Raw genomic sequence first — 22,995 nt, forward strand, 5'->3', positions numbered from 1 at the left:
GGTTACTTTTGAAGACTCTTTGTGACTTAGAATGCCTAGGTCAAAGTAGCGATGTTCATTAGTCGGTTCGGTCGAATTATAACATGTTTTAATCAACCTAATATAAAAATCGGGTTGCAAAAATCTAATTCTAATCCATCTAATTAAGAAAAGAAAGTTTAACCCATCCAATGTTTTAGGCGATTTGGTCAGGTTAATCCGCCCAAACCAATCTTAAGTTTTTTTTTTTTAAATGTTAAAATATTAGATTCAACAAACTAAAAGTATAACATTTATCTTCCAAACTTAGACATATTATTATAAATTGAAACTTTAAAATATTATTCTAAATTCATTGTTAAAATTTTTAAAATAATATTTAATTTTACATATAATATATGTAATAATATACGTAATATGTGCATGTATAAATAGAGAAAAAAACTCTTAATCAGTTTATTCAGGTTGCTATAATTTCCAAACTACCTAATATAATAATTGAGCGGTTTGAATTTTTATCTGGTTATTCAGGTTGTATTTTTCTTCAGATTTTTTGGTTTAGTTTGAGCAGTTTATTTGGGTTGGACAGTTTGTAAAAACTCTGGCACAATCCTAGGTCAAAATAGATAAAGACAAAATAAGAGAATCTATGTAAGAGAAGACACATCTTAGAATAATAAGAAGAAGGTAGTTTCTCTCAGCTCAGTGTTTGTTTTCTTTTTGTGGTTAATTTTCTGTCACAATTTTGACACAGTTTCTCGTCTTTTTTTTCTTTTCAAGAGTCCCCCCCTTTTTTTTTTCTTTCTGATTTTGTTCTTAGAACCCCAAAACATGACTGGATTGTTATTATTTAAATAAATGTGTGTATATATACATTATTCAATAGTTGTGTATTTAAAATACAGAAGAAAAGAAAAAAGAGGAGAATTTGTCCGCAAATGGTTAGTTTGGCGCTTAGGTCCCACTAAGAACCAAGTAGTTGGGAAATGGTTCCCAATTCCAAATATAGTGTTAAATCAATAAATCATGTGAGATTACGAATGAGGCTGTCGAGGCATGTGGCTTTGACTTGTCGAATCTCCCATCCAAAAATCTGTCGTAGACTCTGACCATACGTTTATCCATAATACCATTAAGTTTTATTTTAGGAAATCACACTCCTCTCCTCGTTTTACTCTGTTTTCTTGTCCTGTTTTTGTTGTGTTCAAGAATATTGATCGTTGAATTTGTTTGATTCCTCTTACACTATTCATTTGACTTATTTTCTTAGCATATATATATATATATTTAGGTTAACAAACTCCACCTCACTAAGTGTTCGTGCTGTTCCATTCGTGTCCTTTGGACTTTGGAGTGTAGCTTTCTTTCACTCTTCTAGAGTCTGATGTTTGTATTTGGATTATTTGAAAGTCATCTTATAATTATAAATACCGACACTTTCATTTTCAAGAGGCTATAGTTAGGGGTGTCCATAGATAGTAGACTAGGATATGGGGACAAAGAGCAAAGAGGAAAATTATTTATGACTATCGAAAAAGAAATATCACCACCCTATTAAGGCTGCAATGGACCCAATATTCAATTACTTGGCTATATAATCTAATGTTTAATAATCGATATTCAGAAAGAGGAATTTTCCTTGGTGAGGTTGGCCCAAGTCTTTGTCAATAATCATGTCGAAATATTGGTATCTTCTTCTTTTTGCATTCTTTGGTAAAAGTGTTTTCACTCTTTGGTTTGTTGCTTATCAATGCACTAGCTAGAGTGAACGAACTCTCTAAAATTATACTTACAAAGGGCCCCGATTGGCAAAATGGCAATATTTTGGACTCTTTTCTAGATCAAAACAAATATGTTAATTTAGAAAAAATTGTTGTTTCTATTAACATATTCATTCTTTGTCACTTTCTCAAAGTAAAATAAATATTTATTTCAAAAACACAATTTGCATTTTAAGCATATGAATATAACTAATTATTAGGAGTAAATAATCCTTTCCTTTTTTTCACAGAATTTACCATACATTTTGCTTAAAATAATAATAATAAAAATTGGAACGATATATGAAAAATTTATTACATTTTCATTAAATAATAATTTTTTAGTGTCCTAGTTTCATTAAATAAAGAAGCACATCCCATAATTCTAATTCTGAGTATTTTTATTACAATTACATTGAGAATGAAATTTTATTTGACGAAATAGTTTAATTTCTTTTTTAGTTTTTAGTTTTCTTTTATAAAGATAATATGAAATTTCATTAATAGGAATTAATCACGCTTAGCGAACTCAAAAGATTAACTTAAGCTTTGTTAAAAGTCATTACCGTATCTAGAATGCTCTAAAGTTCTAGAATGTTCTAGAATATACTATGAAGAACATAGAACATTCTAGAAAGCTCTTGAAGAAATTTAGAACTAATTAGACAATATATAAATAGTTCTAAAATCATTTAGAAAAAGGTAGAAAGTAGTCAAATAATTTATAAAGTTAGAAAATTTTATAAAGATTTGGATGTTTCCTTTGTAGCCTATAAATACAAATGTAATGTGTGTCCAAGGTAATAGCAAAGTGAGTGTCCCAAAAGTGTGAGTCTAAGTAAGTATTATATAAGTGTGTCTAAAAAGAGTGTGAGAGAAATTACTAAGTGAGTTCTCCAAAACAAAGTGTGTAAGTGTTTAGAGTGTGTTGCGAGAAAATATTGTATTCAAGTCTTGGTGTAATTACTTTTGTAATAATAAAGTAATTACGTTTTCACGTGTTGTGGTGTTCAATAATTGGTATCAAGAACTAAGGTTGTGAGATCTTTTGAAATTCTGAGTATGCTCTGTGGTTGCAACTTTGACTGAACTTCCACATCAGAAAAGATTTCTTGAGATTGTCATTGAGAGAGCTTTCTTAGAGTCGTTTGTTAAGTTTCTTTGAGAGATCGTGTGTGGTTTAGTACTACAAAGTTTGTTGTCAAAATCAAGCTTGCTTGGAAAAGATAGAATTTTTGCCAAGCCACGACGGATGACCTTCAAGTGGTCAGTGGAATTAAGAAACTTAACTGTCAAAATTACAACACATGGTCGTTGCATATGGAGGCATATCTCCAAGGCCAAGACTTGTGGGAGATCATTAAAGGCAACGAGGTCACACAACCATAGGATGCAGTTGCTCTAAAGAAATGGAAGATTAAAGCTAGAAAAGCATTGTTTGCTATTCAGACCACAGTCGAAGATGAAATATTGGAGCACATCAGGGAATCGAAGACACCGAAGGAAGCATGGGATACTTTCACATCATTATTCACAAAGAAGAATGATGTGAGATTGCAACTTCTAGAGAACGAGCTTCTCTCTATCACACAACGCGACATGACGATCATCCAATACTTTACCAAGATTAAATCTCTGCATTAGACTCTACTGCTGGTATGTCAGACTCTAGAATTAAAAGAATTATTATTCATGGATTAAAAGCTGAATATAGAAGTTTTATTGCCGCAATACAAGGTTGGCCAAGCCAACCTTCTCTTACTGAATTAGAAAACTTGCTAGCTGACCAAGAAGTGTTGGCTAAGCAATTATCTAGAGTCTCAATAAAGAGTGACGAAGAAGCACTCTTTAGTAGTAATAAGAAAGGTCGACCCCGACCAAGTTCTAGCAAAGGTTCTAGAAGATATGATGACAAAGATGGTCATCATGGAAGCTCCCAAACAGGGGGAGCTCAAAAGAAAGACAATCGGGGTGGCCAATTTAAGAGTAACAATAAATTTGACGGTAAATGCTACAACTGTGGGAAGAAGGGCCACATTGCTAAAAATTGTTGGTCCAAGAAGAAAACAGCAGAGGGCAATTTAGTCACGTCAAACACAGGACAAGAAAGCGATGAAGAATGGGACGCTGAAGCATCTTTCGCTGTGGAGGAAGGAGAATTAGCTCTGGCAATTACTGTTCCTGGACCAATCGACTACAATAATGATTGGATAATCGACTCCAGCTGCTCAAATCATATGACAGGGGACAAAGAGAAGTTGCAAAGCATGATCGAGTACAAAGGTGGTCGCGTGGTAGTGACAGCCAACAACTCAAGATTACCGATTGCCCATATCGGTAAAACAAAAATAGTGCCACGATTCAGTACAAAGGAAGTTTCACTCCAGGATGTCTACCATGTACCTGGAATGAAGAAAAACTTACTGTCAGTAGCGCAACTTACGACATCAGGACACCACGTCGTATTCGGTCCTCATGATGTCAAGATATATCAAGACCTTAAGATCTCTGGAACACCGATGATGAAAGGGCGACGTTTAGAGTCTGTCTATGTAATGTCAGCAGAGTCAGCTTATGTAGACAAGACTCGAAAGAGCGAAACAACATATTTGTGGCATGCAAGGCTAGGACATGTCAGCTATCATAAACTCAAGGTGATGATGAAGAAATCTATGCTGAAGGGTCTTCCTCAACTCGAAGTTAGAATAGAGACTGTATGTGTTGGCTGCCAATACGGTAAGGCACATCAATTACCGTATGAAGACTCAAAGTTCAAAGCCAAAACACCGTTGGAGCTAGTCCATTCTGACGTATTCGGGCGAGTCAAGCAACCATCGATCAACGGCATGGGGTACATGGTTACATTCATTGATGACTTCTCATGGTACGTATGTGTGTTCTTTATAAAAGAAAAGTCTGAAACTTTTTCAAAGAATTCAAAGAAATAGTCGAAGGAGAAGTTGGCAAGAAAATTCAATGTCTGCGAACAGACAATGGCGGTGAATACACATCAGATGAATTTTCTCAGTACCTATGAGAGTGTTTCATGTGCCATCAATTCACATGTGCCAATACACTACAACAGAATTGAGTAGATGAGAAGAGGAATCGACACCTTGCAGAGACATGTCGAAGCATGCTACATGCGAAGAATGTTCTAGGAAGATTTTGGGCAGAAGGTATGAAGACAACAGCTCATGTGATCAATAGACTTCCCAAAACAAAGTTAGAGTTCATTTCACCCTTTGAGAAACTGTGGGGTTGTAAACCTGCAGTAAGTCACTTTCGAGTATTTGGCTGTGTATGCTACGTGTTCATGCCAAGTCATCTACGTAGCAAATTTGCAAGAAGGTAATTCGATGTATCTTTGTGGGATACGATAGCCAAAGGAAAGGGTGGAAGTGTTGCGATCCTAATACTGGAAAATGTTATACGTCAAGGAATGTGGTATTTGATGAAACCTCATCATGGTGGTCACCACAAAAGGAAGAGCTGCCAGATTCTAAAGAAATAGAAGACAATTGCAAAAGAAGATGGGGGAGCAAATTGTTGAGCTACATTCGACTCCAGAAATGGATGAAGAAAAACAAAGTGAGGAAGACAATGAAGAAGCAACACAAAGTCCCTGGAAAACAGGAGTGTATCAAAGAGCAGCAGACGATGCAAGTGATATTCAACCTGAAGAAGTAAGCCCTCATACTTCAGCACATGTGTCGTATCTGAGACGTACTTCCGCAACATAGAGACATGGAATACGTCATGAACTCCCGACAATGACGGTGGCAAGGCCAACCTGTAAGCCACCTGTCCAATCCTTTCTAGGATCTCAAAAGGTCCAACAAATCTAGGGCTCAGCTTGCCCTTCTTCCCAAACCTCCCCACCCCTCGCAGTGGTGAAACTCGAAGAAACACGTGGTCCCCGACCTGGAACTCCACGTCTCTACGCTTGGGATCAGCGTAGCTTTTCTGTCTGCTCTGTGAGGCAAGCATCCTAGCTCGGATCTTCTCAATGGCTTCATTAGTCTTCTGAACCATGTCTGGCCCCAAATATTTCGTCTCCCCCATCTCATCCCAATGAATAGGCGACCTACACTTCCTTCCATATAACATCTCATACGGAGCTACTCCAATCGTGGACTGATAACTGTTGTTATATGAAAACTCAATCAACGGGAGATACTTATTCCAAGATCCCTCGAAGTTGATCACACATGCCCTAAGCATATCCTCCAACACCCGAATCGTCCTCTCAGACTGTCCATCAGTCTGAGGATGAAAGGCCGTGCTAAACTTTAATTGAGTCCCCATGGCTTTCTGCAGAGCACCCCAGAACTTGGAGGTAAAGATAGGGTCTCGATCAGACACAATAGACTTAGGAACCCCATGGAGACGAACGATATCCCTCACATACAACTCTGCATACTGTTCCACCGTGTAGGTCGACTTCACTGGCAAAAAATGAGCTGACTTGGTGTATCTGTCTACTATCACCCACACCGAGTCATAAAGTCCCACTGTCCTGGGTAGACCTCCCACAAAGTCCATTGTAATATCCTCCCATTTCCACTCAGGAATACCCAAAGGCTGAAGCAACCCTGCTGGTCGCTGGTGCTCAGTTTTCACCTGCTGACAAGTCAAACACCTGGCCACGTATTCCACTACATCCTTCTTCATCCTAGGCCACCAATACAATGTCTATAGATCCTGATACATCTTCGTGGTACCCGGATGAAGCGAGTACGGCGTAGTATGGGACTCATCTAGTATCTCTCGTCTGATCCCTACATCAGCAGGAACACAAATCCGCCCCTGATACCGTAGCATACCAACCTCAGAAATAGAATAGTCCTTAGCTACCCCCGCTAAGACATTCTCTCTAATCTCCTGCAACTGCGCATCCACCAATTGACCTTCCTTGATCTGCTCTAGTAGGGTCAACTGCAGAGTAACATTGGCCAATCGACCCACCACCAGTTCTATCCTTGCTCTGGTCATCTCATCAGCCAACTCCCTGGAAATTTGAATAGAACTGAATAACTGCCCCGAGCCTCTCCGGCTCAATGCATTCGCCACTACATTGGCTTTCCCTAGATGATAAAGAATGTCACAGTCATAATCCTTTACCAACTCCAACCAACGCCTCTGTCTCATGTTCAGATCCTTTTGGGTGAATAAATACTTCAAACTCTTGTGGTCAGTGTATATCTCGCACTTCTCCCCATACAGATAATGTCGCCACACCTTCAGTGCAAATACCACTGCTGCCAATTCCAGATCATGAGTAGGATACCACTGCTCATACTCCTTCAGCTGTCGTGATGCATAAGCTATAACTTTCTCATTCTTCATCAACACACAGTCCAAACCCAACCTTGATGCATCACAGTATACCACAAACTTTCCTTCCTCTGAAGGAAGACTCAACACTGGCGCAGTAATAAGTCGTCGCTTCAATTCTTGAAAACTATTCTCACACTTCTCTGACCAGACGAACTTCTGATTCTTCCTTGTCAACTCTATCATCGGTGAAGCAATCTTTGAGAATCCTTCTACAAACCATCTGTAATAACCTGCTAACCTGAGGAAACTCCGAACCTCCGAGGCGTTCCTTGGCCTTGGCCAATCTCTCATTGCCTCCACCTTAATCCCCTCTGCGCCAACTATATGTCCAAGGAAGGTTACTTCTGGCAACCAAAACTCACACTTCTTAAACTTGGCATATAACTGATGTTCCCTTAACCTTTGCAAGACTTGTCGAACATATTGCTCGTGCTCTGCCTCTGAGCTGGAGTACACTAAGATGTCGTCGATGAAGACAATGACGAACTGATCCAAGAAGTCCTTGAACACTTTGTTCATGAAATCCATAAAAGTTGTCGAGGCATTGGTCAAACCAAAAGACATGACCAAAATCTCATAATGCCCATACCTCGTTCGGAAGGTCATCTTCGGTATGTCCTCATCCTTGATCCTCAGCTGGTGATAACCAGATCGACGATCAATCTTTGAGAACACCGTCTTCCCTTGCAACTAATCAAACAAGTCATCGATCCTTGGTAGAGGGTACTTATTCTTGATGGTCAACTTATTCAATTCTCGATAGTCTATACACATCCTCAAAGTCTCGTCCTTCTTCTTTACAAACAAAACCGGAGCACCCTATGGATAGTAGCTAGGCTTGATGAATCCCAAATCCGGAAGTTCCTGTAGCTGTATCTTCAATTCCTTCAACTCTGCTGGTGCCATCATATATGATGCTCTTGATACTGGTTTTGTCCTCGGTGCTAACTCAATAAAAAACTGAATCTCCCTGCGCGGCGGCAGTCCTAGTAGATCCTCAGGAAATACATCCAAGAACTCACAAACCAATCTAGTCTCTCCTGGCCCTGCTAGGAAAACCCTAGAAGTATCCACCACACTAGCCAGAAAACCTATACATCCTCCCTATAACAAGTCTCTGGCTCTCAATACTTATATCATGGGTACGCGGGGTCTACATACCATACCCACGAAAATGAAAGGATCCTCGCCCTTAGGCTCAAAAGTCACCATCTTCTTCCTACAGTTAATAATAGCCCCATATCTGACCAGCCAATCCATCCCTAGAATCATGTCAAAGTCCTCCATATTTAACTCAATCAAATCTACTGAAAGCTCCTTATTATCAACCATCACTGGCAGTGCTCTAATCCACCTCCTAGAAACTACCAGTTCCCCAGTAGGAAATATGGTCCCAAACCCCGTAGTACGATACTCACTAGGTCTACACAATCTATCAATCACCTTACTATAAACAAATGAATGTGTAGCACCAGAGTCAATCAATACAGTAAAAGGAGAGCCAGCGCTAGAAAGCTGACCTGTCACCACCGAGGGACTAGCCTCGGCCTCTGCCTGTGTCAAAGTGAACACTCGAGTTAGAGCCAAGCTGTCCACCTTCCCTGCTTCCCCTTTCTTCATTGTTGGGCAAACCTTCTTGAGATGTCCCACTGTTCCGCACACAAAGCAGGCCTTGGCCCGACACTCGCCCTGATGGCGTTTTCTGCACCTTGTGCACTTTGAGTAACTCCTCCATGCCTCACCGCCTCCCTGATGGCCACCCTGAGCAACCCAACCCCTCCTATCAGGACCAACAACGATCAAAGTGTCAGGGGTCTTCCTCTTCGGATCACTGGGGCCTCCGCCCCTACCAGACCTAGAGTATGGAGGCACTACTCTGCGACCCTCTCGCCTCGTAGCACTTTCCTTCCAAATCTTGTTCTCTGCTTCTTCAGCAGTAAGAGCCTTCTCAAATTCTCACATCTCGAGCTATCACAACATTGAGCCCTCTAATAAATCTGTCTTGCCTAGCTGCATCTGTAGGCACAAGATCTGGTGCAAATTTTGCAAGTCTGTCGAACTTCAGGGCATACTTAGTGACTGTCATGTTGCCCTGCACCAATCCCAAAAACTCATTAACCTTCGCTGCCCTGATGGCAACATTATAGTACTTTTGACTGAACAAATCCTTGAATCCATCCTAACTCAAAGTAATGACGTCCCTGGTCTGTGATGCCATTTCCCACCAAATGCGAGCATCCTCTCTCAGCATATATGTGGCACAGGCCACTCTGTCATGACTGTAACGCCCCAAACTCCAGGGACCGTTACGGTGTGCCTTGTAAACAGTGCTAAACTCGCTAATCGAGTCATTTGGCCAAAAACGTGTAACTAAGTATGATTAGCAGCTTAGGGATTAAAACTTTGGTTAGGTTGTAACGTTTCACTAGAACGTTTAATATATACATTGGGATCCCAAAAATATAAATTTTAGAGTTTATTACAGAAAATATTTACAACAGGTCGTTCTAAGCGGCAAAACAGGGTTCAACCCTAGTTCCACTTTAAACCTCGGTCATGGCGGACGAGCAGCTGCATATGTACACGTCATCACATAAGCTCTCCAACTCAAGGATGGTCTAGCTTCCTCTTGCCTTTACCTGCACCACATAGCACCCGTGAGCTGAAGCCCAGCAAGAAAACATAACACTATACATAAACATTATCAAATGATTATCATTATAATCACACCGAGCGTAAAACTTCCAAACCAATGAGTGAACATCACATGAATCAAGTGGGAGAGTGGCTGCTAGGTAAGCCACTAGCCTCCAAGCACTTATTTCATTCATCGACCCTCGAGGTCGGTCTGGCATTAATGTTCTTTGAGTCATTCAATGCTGATGTTCAATTAGATCTAATCTCCGTTGGCTTGCGTGAACCACGCTAAGACCGTTCTGACTAATAAGTCAGCGCTATGTGACCAGTGTCCAATATCACTGCCGAACTTGACTAATAAGTCACAGCTTCACAACTGATACTAACACCTTTGCCAATTCTGACTGACGAGTCAGTGCAACGTGACCAGTGCCCAGTACCACTGCTGAACCTGACTAGTGAGTCACAGCTTCACAGTTGATACTAGCACCTTTGCCAAATCTGACTAATTAGTCAGTACCATGCACAAGTAAGCAATGCTATCAATATGTATCATATGCCAGTTATCCAAGAATAGGGCATTCAGCATGCTTACTAAACAGTTGCTAGCATAATCATGATCATGCACAAACTCAGAGACTCAAGCTCTGGCCAATCTCATATTCATCATTCATGGCATGCTCTAATCATATGTTTCTCGTGCATCACATGCATCACACTTAATCATCCAGCATGCCTCAATAATAATCATATGCAAATGGGCAAGATTGCCAGGCATTCATTATGCTATCAATGTTTACATTCAAACATCCAACATGCATCAATCATAGCCATGCATGTCACATATGGGGTGCAGTTTTCTTACCTTGGGTTCGAGCGAGAATTAATAAAAGAAACGACCTTTGAGAACGATCAGCTTTTAGTCCTTTAGCGGTCACCTAGTCATAACCAAACATATAGGATACCATTAATAAAAATGACCAACATAGGTTCCCAAACCAATATCTAGCCTCCGGGACATCAATCCACACTTAACCGGGTACTAGGATCAACCCCGAGGCCTTAAGCTAACATCCCCAAGCCAAAAACCTATTTTTGGCCAAATCTGCCTTGATGGGCCGCGGCTCACCATAGCCATGCCGCGGCTCATCCCCCTGACAGAGACATAATTGCCTCAGAAACTACTTTAGGCCGCGGCACACAAAAGCCAGGCCGCGACTCATTACCCTGATCAGCCCAAAAACCAGCAACGCACCAGCAAACTCCTCTGCGTTTTCCCTCTCAAACCAGCCCTTCAAATCAGCTCAAAACCTCTTCCAAACACTCATTTAAACCTCCAAACATCACCCATAACTCACCCACATCAAAACCCAAGTTAAACATCAATTAAACTCCCATTAATTCCTAACTAACACATCAAAATCACAAGATGAAACTTAATAGAAAGAAACAGGGTATAGCTCAAAACTCAGACTTAATTCCTTACCTTAAGCTGGTTTGAAACCTTCTCAATGGCTGAGCTAGGTCTAGAATCCCCAAGCTTTAATTTCCCTAGCTTGTTCTTCAATTGGCTCTCAAAAATTGAAAGGAGGATGAAAGAGAAACTTTGTACGGGAGAGAAGGAGATAAGGCTCTGTTTCACTCTGTTTTCCACAGCCTTCTAAACACTCAAAGCTGATATAAATCCTTAAGGTCAAAAGACCATAATGCCCCTAGGCCAATTTAAAAGCTTCTAAACACTCCCAAGGGTAAATCCGTCATTTCCAACCTATACCGTTAATTATAATTAACGCTCTCCAATTCCCGCTAATTCCAACATTCTCAAATGCCAATAAATCATACCCCATTACCCTTTAATTCCCGGTAATGTTCTAATCATCAAAATGACCCCAAGACTCACCCCGAGCCCTGAACTTAATCCCGTTATGACTAGACCGAAAACTTGCTTTCCCATGATCGTCTCACGTCGAATGGCTCGAACCAATCCACATATAATGTGGTAAAATTATAATTCACCCATATGCATAGAATTACACAATCACGCCCCCAACGGCCAAATTACCAAAATTCCCTTGCATTTAAAATATGAGGCCATATGCATGCGTTCACCATCATATAATAATATAATTCACATAAACGTGCATATAATCATTAAATATCATAATAAATCAATTATGGTCCTCCCGGCCTCCTAATCAAGGTCCTAAACCTTATTAGGAAATTTGGGGCATTACAATGACCTTCTACCCTCATGAAATCCTGGATAGCAGTAGTCATAGTCATCCACTGTTCGGCTTTCAGTGGATCAGGTCCTCCCTCAAAATTTGGGGGATGTTGCTTCTGGAACCGCTCATACAATGGCTCCCACTTGTTCCCAACTTCCACTGGCTGAATAACTGGTGCCACTACAGGTGGCACAATAGGTGCAACATTCCTTGACGGAGCCTGTTGCCTAGAAGATGGATCTGTTCATCTTGGCTCTGTAGCCACGCTTGCATCTCTGCCATAATCTGCTACCAGTTCTCAGGGACTGGCGGAGGGATCTGGCCCTGGTCATCATTTCTAGTCTCAGATCTAGTGCCGGCTAGTCGCGTAGATTTTCTTGGACGCATAGCTATCCAAGTTAATCTGCAATAAACGACTCAGACCATGATGACAGGGTAAAAGCCTTTCCAAAATCCACCAATGGAACACAATCAATCACAAACAACCAAGATATGATAGTTCATCCAAATACTCATCCACATGCACCAACAATGCTAATAAGCATGCCCAAACATCACCACACAACAGTCAAGATATAGACATCCATCCATATATTCATCCATATATACGCGATATGCAACTAATCATTTCAAATATTCATTTACATGCACAGCGATGCTAATAAGCACACCTCCATATTGTCATACAACAGTTAAGAGCCAGGCTCTATCAGTATCTCATGCTTCCTATTAATCCAACAAATAACAACAATCACGATTCTTTCCAATCACTTCAACATATAAACACATATACACATTTACCAAACCCTGAATCGAGCTTGTCTTTAGTGGCGAATGTACATGTCCAGCTGGTCTTCAGGAATCCTTAAACCTAGGACGCTCTGATACCAAGTTGTAACGCCCTGGGTAGCCAAGACCGTTACACTGTGTATTTATAAAGGTGCGAGACTTGCTAATCAAGTCACTTAGTTGAAAATGTGTCGCTAAGACCATTAATGAGCTAAGGTTAAAAGGTTTTGGTCATAAAAGATACATCTCATATAAATAAACGTTTTGTACGTGGGATCCCAAAAGAAATAACATTTGAAGGACAGTTACAAAATTTCAAAGTATAAACAACCGCTAGCCACTCTAAGGGGAAAATAGACATTTAAGGTCCTCTTGTTCCTGTCCCTCCCTCAACCATGGCGGCCGAGCAGCTAGTCATGTACATTCCGCCGCTAGAGCTCTCCAAGTCAGGGCTGATCAAGCTTACCATTGTCTTTACCTGCACCACGTAGCACCCGTGAGCCAAGGCCCAGCAAGAAAACATAACATCATAGCACAAACAATGATAATAATCAAATAACTCTTTAAGCATGTTCATACATTTGGCAGTCCATATTAATCACATAGTCCATAGACACCACAAACTAATATTTAACTGTTCAGCATAGCACATTCATCAGTCAACAACAATAACCAAAACACATAATAACTAGGGTCGAAGCCCATAGGTTTCACCCTTTGTTTACCCCACCGACCCCGGTCCGCTTAAACCGAGCTCAGTGAATATTAAGCTGTCTTGAGCTACCAGTGGCTGAGCCGCGCCCTGTGCGCCAATGTAAACAGCGGCACTCTTAGGCCGTTTGTTTACTGTTCACATGGCATAATACCACCTTACATAATGCAAACAAGAATAGGGAACCCTTAGTCCCGTCATAAACTCACAAGCAGGTGCAGTTTTCTTACCTCTAATTCCAATTGTTTTGATTACAAGAGATGACCCTTGAGCACGATTCGTTTCCCAAGCCCTAGCTTACACCTAGTCACAACCAAGATAAAGGATTCCATTAATAATTGTATAAAGGTTTCCTGACCAATTTCTAGCCTCCGGAACATCGAATTCCACCAAACACGATAGTGGAATCGATCCCGAGCACCCTAGGTTAGGTTCCCGCGCCTAAAATCTCCATAAGGCCAAAAATTCCCTTAAGAGCCGCGACCCAAGCTTTCTATGCCGCGGCCCGCCCCTATCCAGAGGCCCAGCCTAACCAAATAACAGACACGGGCCGTGGCCCAACACTCCCCATGCCGTGGGCCGCCCTTCTTCCTCAGCTCTCATCTACTCCAGAGGGCCGCAACACACCAAGAACTGAGCCGCGGCCCGACCCCTTGGAACCCAGAAAACCCACCATTTTTAACAATCAAACCTCAAATCCACCCAAAACCATTCTAATGATGCAATTCAACTATCATAAACATCCTAACATGATTCCAGCAGTAAAACCCAACAAAACCTAGCTTAAGAACTCATCAAAATTACACTTTAATCTTTGAAACCCATAAGCTCAAGAACACCAAAACCAGCCAGGAAAACACAGAATTCAGATACCAAACCATAAATTAGAGCTTACCTTCACTGAAGTGCCAATCGACCAAGAAATTGCTAAGCTAACTCCCAAGTCCCTAGTCCCAATTCAGTCTTCAATTTCAAAACTCAAAAACACTTAGAACCCAGCTCAAAACTATATAATTTAAATGACCAAGAATGTGGCTCAAGTCTTACCTCAACTCCTGATTGAATTCCCTAGCTAAAACTGAGCTAATTTCCAAAGCTTCAACTCAACTCTCTGAGTTTCCAGCCAAGCTTTCCTTTGGTTTCACTAGCTTCTTTGAGAGAATGTTTGAAATGATAGGAATGAGCTGAGAGAAAGAGAAAGGGTCGGTTTGGGCCTTATTCTACTGCTTTCTTAATTTTTTCTTATTCACCCCTAATTAATTAAGTTAATCCTAAAGCTCGGGGTACCAAAAACGTCCCCGAGGGAAAAATGGAAAATTTCCCCAGTATTCCCTCCTAAGGTTCCTAATCTCAAATATATCTCAAATTATTTATTTCCATAACCTGATAACCCAAATAACCATCTAATACCCAAAATACCCCTTGACTCGTCCCGAGTCAAGTATTAGATCCCGTTGTGACTTTCCTGCTAACTGGCTCCCTAGGATCGCCTCAAGTTGCATGCTGCAGATATATCCACATAATAATGTGGTCTTCACAATTTTAACATATAATCACATTTATGCCCTCAACGGGCTAAAATTACAGATATGCCCCTCTAAGATAAACAGGGCCTATATGCATACTAATACTCGTAGACATGCATTTCATATATCCATATAATCATATAAGCATGCTTAGCACATAATCGTGCATTAAATTATTTAGTTCACACATAAACTGATAATGCCCTCCCGACATAGTAATTAAGGCCCTTAAGCCTTATTAGTGATTTTTGGGTCGTTACAATAGCCACCTGGGATATTGGGCTTCTCGAATAAACCCACTGGATAGGAGCTTGTCCACCTCGGCCTTGAGGGCCTCTTTCCGAGTTTGGTCAAATGTCAGTTGCTTCTGTTAGACGGGAGCAAAGCTAGGGTCGACATTCAAGGCATGGCATATGATATTCAGATCAATGTCAGTTATATCGGAATGTGACCATGCGAACACGTCTTGGTTTTCTCAGAGGAAAACCACCAATGTCTCGTGGACTTCCGTTTTCAAGCTTACCCCGACTTTTACTTTCCTGTCGAGAGTGGAGGTATCAAGAACTACCTCTTCCACCTCCTCAATTGGTTCAATGGACCCCTCCTCTTGAACCCTTGGGTCTTACTTGTCAGGTCCCGAGTCTTGCACAACTTGTACCTCTAAGGTCTCGAAGTTCTTGGGACCTTCCTCCTTTACCATCATCACGGGAGCCTTGAGGGAGACATTGTAGCATTGTCTCGCCTCTTTCTGGTCACTGTGGACTGTGCCGATACCTGCATCCGTGGGGAATTTCATGCACAGATGACGGATGGAGGTGACGGCCCCAAACTCCATCAATGCTAGTTGTCCCAAAATGGCATTGTATGCTAAGGGACAGTCCACCACTACAAAGGTGGAGTATTTGAAGGCTTGGTGAGGTACCTCTCCAAGCGTCACGGGGAACTTTATCTGCCCCATCGGGATAAGGGCTTCTCCCGAGACCCCGTAGAGTGTTGAGGCGCATGGGGACAAGTCTGTTGTAGTCAACCCTATCTTCTCGAAGGCTGGCTTAAACAGGATATTCACCGAACTCTCGTTGTCCACAAGAATCCGCACCACCATTTTGTTGGAGATTTGGCTCTCAATCACCAACGGATCGTGATGCGAGAAATGCACTCTCCAAGCATTGTCTTCGGAGAATGTTATGACTTGGTCAGTCATTCGCGACATTAAGGTAGGTAGCTGGGCCAAAGCCATTACCTCATCATCGTGGTTCAAAGCTTGCGCATACCTGTTCTGCAAGCTTCATGAGGTACCCCGAAGTGAGGTCCTTCTGAGATGGTTCCTACCCGCCCATTCACCGGAGGAGGGCCTTGAGCCATTGGATGTTGGGGAATCACAGGAGCCACCGCTGGGGCCTGCAGTGCGATAGGTGGGACCACCGGTCCTGCCATGAGAGGTTGGGCTTGACGCGCTCCACCTTTAGCATATTGATGGACGTGCCCCAACTTGATGAGATTCTCAATCTCATCCTTGAGTTGACGACACTCATTAGTGTGGTGCCCTATGTCGTTTGTGGAAACGACAGAATTTGCCAGGGTCCCGCCTATCCCTGTCTCTTCGGATGGGCTGCGGCTTCCTGTAATGAACGTGTTGTGTTGTGGCCATGAAGATGTTCTCTCGAGATTCCACCAAGTCGGTGCACTCTGAATACTGTGAGACGTACTTCTCGCTTTATGCGAATCCCTTCTCGAGTTGTGTGGTTTCGCTCCCCCTGGGTTTGCGACCCTTACCCTTCCCTCTGCGCCTTGCGCCAATGGGAGCTCTACTGGATTTAGCTAATTGGGATGGGGCGACAGCTATAGCACTGAATGCAGGCTGAAAAGTGTTGTATCCAGTGGGCGATGCCCCAAACCCAGCCGGAGCCATACCAAATCCAGGGAGCAGATATGGGAGCAGATATGGTGCAGATATGGGAGCAGATATGGTGCTGTAACCGGAAGGGGTGGCGCTCTGGCTAGGTTGGGCTCCCAACGAGCCCTGTTGGATGTGAACATAAGGGGAGTATTGGATCCCCAAGGCCATGGGGCTAGGTGCGGTCGACGCAGGGAAAAGGGCAGACGCTCCGAATGCCCCGATCTAGGCGTCCTCCCAGCTAATCTATTCTCGTGATCGACGAATGAAGTCGTCGAGACACCGGTATCCCCTTCGTTGGAGATCATCCCAGAGTAGGGATCCCGCGCGTATGTCAGCCTGCAATGCCATTAACTATTGGCCATCATCGACCCTTTTGGTTCTCGCCGCTTCTTAGAAGCGTTTGATGTAGGCCTTGAGGGTCTCGAAAGGTCCTTGCTTGATGTTGGCCAAGGTGTTGACCTCAAAGCTTACCTTCCAAACTCCTATGAACTATCTTCGGAAGGCGGATGATAATTGTTGCCATGTCTGAATGGACCCTGGTCGGAGTTTCTTAAACCATTCATCTGGTGGTCCTGTCAGGGTGAGTGGGAACACATGACACTTAGCGTCGTCGGAGACACGATGCACCGATATTAACCTGTTGAACTTGGACAGGTGGTCCATGGGATCCCAACCACCATCATAGGATGGTATGGATGGCATTTTGAATCCTAGAGGTAGCGGGGCCTCAATAAGGTGAGGAGCGCATGACTCTACCTCTTCATCTTTTGAGTCAGACTCGTGGCCTTATCGCTTGGCCATCCTGAGCATTATCTATTTCAGGCTTTCTAACTTCGCACGAAGCGGGTCGCGATCCCGGTTGATGCTCTTAGCTGGGTAATCTCTTCTCTGAGCGTTGAGATTATCTCAGAGATCCAACAGGCCTTTTCCAGTAGGCTCGTGTACTCCTGCCTTATTGCACCTCCGAGCATTGAGGTTGTCTCGTAGGTCGGCCTATCTTTTGGATGAGCCACTTCGGTCTCTCCATCAGACTTGTTTTCGTTTACCGAGATACTGATGCCCCATTCTTGATTTTGTGGGGCATTCCTCGGGCGAATTCCTGGGTCGTTATTCTTGTGGGATTGGTTAGGTCTCGAAGGGACACCAGCTCCAGGCCTCACACAATCCGTATGGGCGCGTCAGGGAAAAATGCCCCGAGCTCCACGGGCGCTGACTGCCTGGTGGTGTCCTCGGGCCCTTGTTTCATTACCTTTACCAGCCTGTTGCGGAACCTAGTGGCCCTCAGGATCTTGACGAGCCCTCGTATGCTTCGAAGCAGGGTTATCATCAGCATTTCCCTTACCACAGTCCTACGGTGGCATTGAGGCTCCAACTCCTGCTGGGTGGCCGGTGGGCACCCCAGCTAGTAGGTCTCGCGCCTCTACAGCCAGGTGTTCGGGAGGTACATCAGCTGCGTTGATAGGTGGCACACCTGTTGGGTGCCCAGCTGTCACGTTGCCATTGGGGTCCACTTGCAACCCCTGGGCTGCAAGAGTGGCCTTCATGGCAAGTACCATCTCCTGAAGGGCAGCAATCTTACCTTCTTGAGCACCAATTTTTTGTTGTTGGGTAGCCACCTGCTCACGGAGCACCACCACTTCCAGCGTCTCTTTCGCCTCCATGGGCTAAGGATATTTGTCCCCATAATACCCTTGGTCGGCATCAGTATCTTCGTCGTCATACTCGGCGTACTCATCGTAGTCCATCATCTCAGGTACATCCTGAGGTGGTTGCCTATTGGGTTCTCCTCCTTCAACTCCGGTAGGAGGGAGCACCTCATTTGTAACGTTTCTTCGTGTATTCACCATGATCGTGAATGTTTCAACTACTTTCTTCAAGCTCTCAATGAAAGCACCAAAATGTTGACTGCATTTTTCGCTATCAACCTTAATAAGAGAGATTAAATAAGTAAACTGTAAGAACGCAAGAATTTTTATGTGGTTCAGGTTATAAAAGAACCCTAGTCCACGAGTCTCTGGTATTAAGAGGATTGTAAGCTTGTGATTGCAAGCTTCAATGGTGTATTCTCATGCAGCGTTTAGATTGCGGGGCCCACTGCCGAAAAGCACCTACTTTATAGGGAACATGCCCCAAGCACTGCCTGGGCGTGTTGTAAGTATTTCCATGTCAGGCGGCGTAGTGGGTGTGCGAATTGTCGAGTCGTACACTTAACAACATTGTTAACAGATCGCCCATAAAGATTGTCAAATGATCTTCTAACTCTGAAAACCTGCATTTACTGACACGTTGCACCTTATCTTAGGTTCAAGAACCAGAATCTCGGACCTGGGAGGCGATTGAGAGACAAGAGCCCTCGCCTTAATTGTCCGAATTGGAGAACTTACAGTTCTGAGAACGGACATCGAGGAGTAACTTACTAAGGCACCCATGACCCACTGTCAAAGACAAGGTCTCACCTAAGAGGACCCTTGCTCCGACTAGAGTCCTCGGGCAGTAACAAGCCCCGAGGATATCTACGGACGTCCAAACCAGTCACTGGGGGTTGCCACGTGTCGGATGTGAAAATATGGACAACACTATATTTTAGAGTTATTAATTGAGCTTTTGGACTTAAAAATCTTAGTGAAGTAGAATCTTTGTGTCACTAATGTGTGGTTTTAGTCATTTTGTCTTTTAATTTTGTTTGTGAATTTTGTTTTAATCAATGATAAGCCTTGTTAGAAAATAATTGGATTATGAACTAAAAAATGTGATATCTATTTTGAAGGCCAAAAAGAAAGGATGCTTGGAAAGCTTGGTGGAAATTGTGCAAAGAAAGCATCTTGGAGCTGAAATCCTGATACTTTGCTGTAGCATCACTTCAACTTTGCTACAGCAAAGTGTACACAGTCAGCAACTTAAGTCATTCATGCATACTTGGCAAGTCATTAAATGAGATGGAATGACATGATGAGATGGATGATGAGGTGGAAAAAGAGTTGATATTTTTAGGGAAATATGTGGTCCCCACGTAGAGAGTGAGAGAGAGAAGAGGGTTTATACCCATTTTTTGAGCCCTAAAAAAGGAAATATATTTCCTCTTCAACTGGCAGTAGCCGCCCAAGACCATTGAAGACCATTTTTCTACAACTTTTGAAGAAGAAAAAACACCAAGGAGAAAGAGGAAAATGTGGGAGAAGAGAAGAGAAAGAAGAAGAGGAAGAGGAGGAAAACTCTGTACCATTTGAGGCTAGATTTTCTTAATCTTTTTCCTATTTCGAGTTTGCGTTTCTTTTCTTTTCTTGAACTCATGGAAACAATGGTTTTGAATGTTTATGGCTATTTTTTTTATTTTGAGTATGAGCTAACTCTTTTGAAGCTAGGGATATTAATGAACCCTAATTTGTAGTGAACCCCAAGTTGTTAATTTAAATTTACGCTATGTTGCTCTTGTTCAATTAAGCTATGTTTATTGCTAATTCTTGCTTGAGATTGATCAACTTTAGTGAGATAGAAGCTAATATTAATTCCGGAAGGGTTGAAATTAGTGGATATGCTTAATTGATGTATGTTAATAATTATATTATTAATTAGTGAATATTATGGGAATATTGTATTCACCATGCAAACATATAAGATTAATGCTTAAATTGTGTTCTTGAAATTGGATTAGCATAGGAATATGTGGATTAATTGTGAGAACTTTAGCATGTGCATTTGGAAAGATGACATGTGCAATTGTTATAGAACCTTAGTTAAAAGAGTAACTTTGATGTGAACTTTGCTATAGCATTAGGGATGAACTACAAATTAGGGGGAATTAATATTCCTAGCTATTTCATCATTCATTTGACAAAGTGACTATTCATTGATTTAGTTTAATTTGCTCATTTTATTTTTCTAAAGTAGCTTGCAAATTCTTAATTACTCACATCAATTCAAAGTGTTTGCAACCCGAATTGTTAGAGTTAATTTTTATAATATTTAAAAAATTACTTACTACTTCATTTCTTATTAAACGATTATGTAGACTTGCATATCCTAAAAGAAAAGAAGAAGAAAAATTCACAACAAGAAGCGTAGACCTGCTCGTCTTTGATAACTACAGGGCAGCCCCCCTTATGCTAATCTGTTCAGGTGGCTTTTTGGTATCGGCAGCCTACCCTCCTTGTGTTATTCTTTGGTTGGTTGCTCGTTCTACCAGTTGTGCATTTTTGTTTCTCATCTTAATTATTTGTGTTCCCCTGCCTTTGATGGGCTCACTTGCAGCAAAAAATAAAATAAATGTACCCCTTTCAAATTTGAATTGAGTGCAACCGTGGCCTTTTAAGTAACTTCCTTTTTGGTTAAAACTTCATAGTTATTGGTTCACTGAATTCAATGGATAGTTTTAAATATGATGATCTCCCTTACTTTGTTTATACATGAACACAAAAACGTTGGAATAGGAAATCTCTTCATTGGATTATCAAGTGAGACACTAATGGTATGATGTGTATATTTATAAGAGATATGTTCATTGGATTATCAGTATATCAATTAATAAGCTAGCATTCTAGATTAGTAGTGATGGAACTACTTGAAGATTAAAATCAATTTTTTTTTTCATGTTGTCTATTATGGATATATGTTGAATCATGATAATTCTAGGACCAGTTATATGTATATTCAATTATCATATTTATTTTGCATGAAAACTTGTATGTATATTCATATCCCCTTCATATTATCTGTTGAATATTGTTCTTGTTATTTGTGGTTTAAAATGATTTTTTAATGCTTTTGCAAGAATTGATTTCTTTGAAAAATGGTTCTACATTGCTTAAAAATGGTGGCAAATGAGTTTTGATTATTTAAGAAGATGATTATCCTTATAGTTTTTATTGTAATTAAATATTTTTCTAGAATGCTGCTCTTTGTGATGCCAAAGGTCTTTCTCTATGTGATTCCTAATTCTTTGTATTCCTTGTAAGCTGAAAAAACCAAGAAAACCATTCAGGTCTCCTCCTCTTACTTTGATTGTTTCAATCTCTGAGTTCCACCATGAGACCACCACCACCACCACCACCACCACCGCGACCACCACCTCCTCCACCTCTGCGACCACATCTGCATCTACTTCCTCCATCGTCGACTCCACCAACCCATTCAAGACACCATCAATCGGGTCCACCAAATAAAATGAGGCCACCTCCACTATCCCAACCACCATTGAAACAAAGAGCTATGGGAGCTGTGGAAATATTTGAAATATTTGGGACATCACAATCACAATCTTTAGAACCGGTATGTTAAGATTTTGCTCTTGCTTATTTTCTAATAACTAGTTATATTTTGTTTGATAAAATGCCCCTTAAAAGAGAATTAAATGTATTGTTTTTTTTTTTTGAGGCTTATTATATATAAATGCTCTTTTTGATGCGGGCTGTTTCTCCACATAATTATTTATAACTTATAAAATTTCTTCTTATAATTTTGGTTGTATACAGTTTTGCAAAAATATGATGGAAGCAAAATTGCTCTATTTCTCACTTACTTGGTCAAATTTTGCATCTCTACCTTGGCTGAATTTTTTTTTATCTAGGCACCTATGATTGTTGAGTTAGACTATGTGATTTGATTAGTGTGAATGTAGTGTACAATGTTGTTTGCTAGCTTGTTTTCAAAATAATATTGGAAGTTATATGTTAAAATGTTTTGTTGTAGATGTTCTTTATGTAGATAGAAAATATTGAAGATGCACAAATCAACTTGTCGATTGGCACTAAAAAAAACTTACATGGAATGATGATATGGATGATTTTTTGGTCGATTCATTAACTGACCAAATGCACAAAAACAAAAAAAAAATAGTTTTTACAAAGACGACTTTAGCAACTGTTGCTCATTTGGTTAACAAACAATTTGAGCAATCCTGTCATTTTGATCATGTCAATAATAGAATGAAGACTTTGAATAAGAATCTCGCAGTAGCCAAAGAATTATAAGAAAATTATTTTTTTTCTATACCATTTTTCTTTCCTTACCAAACATGAGAAAATAATATTTTACTTTTCCACACATTTTCTTTCCTCATTTTTTCCTTAGTTTTTTTTCCCTACCTAAATTCTAACTCCAAACAAAGCCAAAAGAAAATTATGGATGTACTTTA

The sequence above is a fragment of the Humulus lupulus genome, chromosome X (assembly GCF_963169125.1).
Source record: "Humulus lupulus chromosome X, drHumLupu1.1, whole genome shotgun sequence".
Lineage (NCBI taxonomy): Eukaryota > Viridiplantae > Streptophyta > Magnoliopsida > Rosales > Cannabaceae > Humulus > Humulus lupulus.